The sequence below is a fragment of the Microtus pennsylvanicus genome (genome assembly GCF_037038515.1).
Source record: "Microtus pennsylvanicus isolate mMicPen1 chromosome Y unlocalized genomic scaffold, mMicPen1.hap1 SUPER_Y_unloc_2, whole genome shotgun sequence".
In the NCBI taxonomy this organism is placed as follows: Eukaryota; Metazoa; Chordata; class Mammalia; order Rodentia; family Cricetidae; genus Microtus; species Microtus pennsylvanicus.
Window position 1 is genome coordinate 4,489,639 of NW_027460880.1, and position 5,773 is coordinate 4,495,411.

Here is a 5,773-nt window from a genome sequence, read left to right on the forward strand (position 1 = left end):
CAGATCTCTGAGACATCAAGGACAGACAGGTATACAGAGTTATTCCAGGTCAAAGATACAGAGAACCTGTCTCAAAAGGCAAAAAATAAAAAGGAAAAATAAACAAAATAGAGGTTAAATTGAAGCGCACAAAGATGGAAAATTCACAGCGAATTTTGATATTGTATGCTATTATGCTCTTTTTGAATCATTTGAATTTTGAGGCAGTAGCAATAGCTGCTAAAAGATGTTTCTTTATAAAAGCTGCTGAAATAATCCAACATAGATATTTTGAAAATGCCTTGACTTTGAAATTTGGATCTAAGGACATGATGCTTTGGAAAGGAGTTTCTATTTTGTTTTCACAGAGGGTGATAGTCTGTGGATGCCTCTATCCTAATATGGTAGGATGGACCACTCCCTACTTAAAGGTTGCTGTGAACACCTTTAAAATATTGCTTGGCTCAACTGCCAACTGAGATAAATCAATAATGATGCCACCATTCAGCAGGAAGCATTTTGGAGAGAAAAAAACTGCACCCACGTTCCCAAATATGGCTTATAAACGTTCTTTTAATTTAAAGTGGGATGTGATATAGATATGAATATTTGCATTAGTATAGATTTTGCTTTACTGGTAGAGATTTTAGGTCAATTGTGTTATATGTATATGCATTTTTGATCTTAATTAAGGTATTGTGATTGTGTAGTTCATTTAAAAATATAATGTATATAGGTTATTAATGGATAATCATTAATAATAGTCAAGTTTGTAGTCATGTTAGTTAGATTTTCTAGCTACATAGATATATATATTTCAGTTAGATAGGCATTATTCATATCTCTCTAGACTACAAAATAGGCTATTTAATGTTTTAGTACCTTAGGGTTTTTCATGACAGTGAGACACTCTACTCTTGGCAGCACATATCTACTTCAGGAAGAAGATGGGCATCAAAGAGGATCCTTATGGAGTTTGATAGCCATTTGGGGAAGAAACTGCTCTTGCCTGGATTGTTGCATAAACTGTAGACAGAAAACACTCGGAGAGAGGACTACTGAACTTGCCTAAAGGTGAGATGATCTTTTCGTGTTCCTGATTCAGGAAAGGGTCAGCAAAACATTCTTCAAGACAAGCAGATAGTGACTGCCTTTGAAATTTCCTGCTTCATGGAAATGTCTGCTGGAAACAATGGGCCTGTAGGCTGAGGGTGGAAACACCAACGGTACAGAGGAACTTTGGGTGACTGTCCAGGCAGCGAGATGTCTCTGTCATTTCTAGAGTTTGAAAATGGCTTACTTTTTGTTTGCTTAGGTAACACTGTATTATTATGGAGTCTCTGATGGAGTTGAAGAAGAGATAGATAGTTATAGTTTTCCATTGTTATGATAAAAGATAAAATAGATATAAATATTGTAACTGTAATTCTTGCTTGATAACTGTTTTGTTATATGTAATTTTGCTATGTTAAAGTTAAAGATTCCATTCTTGTTTAAACAGAAATAGGAGTAATGATGGAGTATATGTCATTGGTTAATTAAATAAAGAATCTGTTTGGACTGAATGGTTAGAACATAGGTGGGTGGAATAAACATAAGAGAATGCTGGGAGGAATAGGAATTGAGCTTAGAGATGCCATGCACCTCTCCCATGGGCAGAAATGGTAGCTCTGCACTCTGAGGCAGATGGCGATACAGCCAGCCACCAGTTCAGACATGCTAAATCTTTCCTTCTAAGCGCACCTCATGCTGCAACATACATTATTAGACATGGGTTAAGAGGCCTAAAATAATGGGGCAGGCAGTGTTTAAATGAATAGTTTTGTGTTGTTATTTCGGAGCATAACCTTACAAGGCAGCCCCATGGGGATGCAGCCCTGCTGCTCAAATTTCTACAATCAAGGGGGAAATTGAAGAAGGGAAAAAAAGAAGAGAGAGAGACAGGGAAGAATTGATGAATTCAATCATTCATTGGAAAAATGAGTGAAGCAATGAATGAGGAGACCTAGTAGGAAAAAATGTGCTGCATTCCCTCAGAGAGTCATGTCAAATTAAGGATTGACAAGGTTTTCCACTAAGGAGGAGGCTGATTCCATTTTACCTTCTTTGTGCTCCAGGCCCACCCACAAGAGTGATGATGAGGACAGGGAGAAGAAGAGGAGAGGGTGTACCAGAATTCCCTGGTACAATTTCTCACCCAAATTGTAGCCAAATCACCTGACCTGGGACAGCTTATCTATATGCTGGACCCTAACTCCCAGTTTGACAACTCTAACATTTTAACCAAGTTTGTGAAGATGAAGGAACCAAAAATAGCCCAGTTACAGGATGGCAGGTTCCTTACAGGATGGGAGTCAGACATCAGTACCATACTGGTATTTGGCGGTTTGATGGGTGTGTGGGGTCTTTGCCAGACTCCACCTAGCATCATGGATTCCCTACTTTACTGATATTATGGAGTTCGGTGCATTCATCATATGTGTGCATGTCACACACTACTGGGCATCATATGTACATGTTTATCCTGTGTGTGGGTGAGTGTGTTCATGAGTTTTATAGCCCAAGTACTACAAACATGATCAATGAAAGGGAACACTGTTTTCCAGATATGGCAGGGCAATTATTTAAATGAACTGACAAGGGTTGGATGGCATGGATAAGACCTATGAGAGTTCAAGGCATACCGAATCCAGGCATGACAAAGTAGGTGGCAGACAGAATTCTGGCAAAACTAAGTAGGTAGCTTGTTGTCCAACTTACTGGAGAAGAGCAACTGAGCGGAGACACTTTTCACTAAGCAACATGCTCTAGTGGAGATCAAACATCCTTTGACTTACAGCCAGTACGAATTAAACCGTTCATCAAATGAAACCTAATTTTCTCTGATTTTGAGTATACATTTGTGTCCCTTCCTGATTAATCTACTCTTTATCCTCTTAAGTCCCAATACCTCATGCTGATATCGGTCACATCTTTCCATTTGACATGGTTTTCCCTCAAGCTTCATACCGCCCCAATCATACAACTTTTTGTCCCCTCTCCACTGCTTCCTTGACAGACATCTTGTCCTTGACCACACCACACATCCGCAGTCCTTTACTCTCCAAGTGGAAAAGACCATAAATCCTGCTTTGTTTTGAGGCATGTATTTCTGTGATGCCCCATCCACCAAACACAATCCATTATTGACCAAATAACACAACATGTTAACAAATTTTTATTCTTTGAGAAAGAATAATCCATTGGAAAAGATACCAGGATTCATAGAAGACCTGAGGTATCTCTGAAAAAACACACTCCCAAAGAGAGAATTAAGTCTGCCCCTCAAAATTTGAGAATTTCAATTTAACAGATCTTACCAAATCATAGACATAGATATGGAAGTCATTATCAAACTTGATGAAATACACAGAAGGTTTGTTGGGAACTTGGCAAATAATTTTACCTATCTCTTGGGTTCCATCTTTTTTGTTGTACTGCACTCTTTTGCCCTCCAAGGAATCCCTGCCTAATTCCAAAGTCACCTCTACTGGAGGACATCCAGGCGTGATGTGGAGGTTGCCTTCAATGGAATCATCATGATGGTGGTAAAGGTACAGGACCGGGTCATTCTCGTTGACAATGTAGAAACAGGTCGTTATGGCCTGCACCTCACCTGGGACCACGCCACTCCACTCTTCCTTAGAGCCTGGCATGATGTGGAGGTTGCCTTCCAGGTAGTCATCCAGGAGGTGGTAAATGTACAAGACCGGATCTTTCTTGTAGGTAATATAAAACCAGGTCTTCATGATTGGCACCTCTTCTAGGACCATCCCATTCCAGTCATTCTTAGAGCCATTTGTGCCCATGAATGTATGTTTCACTGCTCTGCCAACTATGGTGTTTGAGAGATGAGTGTCTGTCACCTGAGGAAATAGCACATTGTTAGGCAGGATCTTCAGGTTTAAAATCCTTTCATCACTATGAAGCTCCAAGCCATAGACACAATCAATCCCATCATATTTCAACAATTAGAGAGAGGGATATTTTGGCAGTTGATCTAGAATGATGGCTTTCCAATGGGTGACTGGTTCATTGGCTTCCTTCCAGCCATGAGAAATTCTGCGGCCAACAATATTCTCCAGGGCCTCAAAAGGCTTACTAAGTTTTTGCTTCTGGAGCGATGGCCCATTCTTCTTCTGGAGATGTGGCATGCCACTCATATTAAGAGGCATCTTCATCATGGTGGGACACTTTCTGAGATAGGCCACAGCACTCCTGTTCCACTGTCTCTTGGCTCTGTTTCTGTGCTTGGGCTTCATAGCTGCCAATCTCTGCATAGAAACAACTCTTCAGTTTAAATCAGACACAAAGTGGTTTCCTCCACCATAAGTGCCTGCAAGGATAAGAATGTGAGGATGTGAGGTCAAGGCTCTTTTTAGGAATAACTTTGGAGCAGGTGAAAAAGGCAGGGCTGAATAGATTTGGATACCTAAATGGAATATGTTCTTAAGAAATTAATAGGAAAAGTATCAAACTCTTGTCTACAGCTCAGTATATGTGTATCAGAGACATATTCCTGCTGCAAAATGCAATTGACCTCTACTGAGAAACCTACTTCCTGACTTACTATATCAATGAGAGAGGAAGCTATGCCTATACCTAAAGTGAGAAAGAAATATCTGAACAGATGGCAAAGAATTCAAAGAACAGCCACTCCTCTCCTTACCACTCAAGCTACTGGTTAGTTGGCTGATCTATAACCACCTGCCCAAGGTCATGGCACTCCAGTCCACTGGCTCTCTCTATTGTGTCTCCTGATCCAGATCCAGGTTGATTACATAAAGATATTCTTTATCTTCATTAGAGAAGTGAGTACTGTGAGTCAAACTGCCAAAAGAAAGAAACATTAATCTGTGCAACAGCACCTATTAGAAATAATTATCTTTTAAAACACATATGGACAAAGAGGATCTTTGCCATTTAAGTGGACTGAGGAATTGGACATTTTTAGCAAAGATAGAGTGGGGAGAATACCTGACATTAATCGTCCCCAGCTATCAAATATAGGAGCTGTTAACGACATAAATTTTGGACCCAGAGCAGATTTGAAAGAAACCTTTCTTTGACTACAGAGGTCCTAGTTGCTTCCTAAACATATTTAAAAAAAGAAAATATCTTGGCTCTCTAGATTCCAACTTCTGGAAATTCGGTTGAACAGTTGTGGAGCCCAAGAGCTGAACTGACCTCCTCAGCCACCGTGAAGATAGTAAGCCCACCTTCACAGAAGACTAGTGCTTCATGTGGAACAGAGTTGCCACCCCCAACCAAAGCTTTGTGACATCAACAAGGCCCTACTTATGTCATAAAACTCCTTCTAGCCAGGTTTCATCCCTACTAACCCCCAGAAATATCCAACATACAGGTCCTAAAATGCTGCTCATACAGCCCCATGAAGACCCAAAATAAAAACCCCAATCTTCTTCCCAATTACTTGAGTCATATTTTCCAAGTAACTCAACCTTTTTATGTGTGTTTTTTTTTACTGTATAATACCTTTTGGTATGAGTCAAAACTCACATGAATGTTTTTTTTTTCCTAGCTCCAATGTCCTCATTGGTTATTTTCTATTGATTTTTCCATTACTTCATAATAATAATTATCAAACTTTCCACTTCTCTTCCTCCTCCCACATTCTTCTTGCTCCGCAAATAAACCTCTCCACTCAAACACCAGTCCAAATAGAGGGCAGGGTACTTTGAGCTGTGGGAAGTCCAAGCCCACACTTCATCCATCCAGATTTAGCAAGGTATGC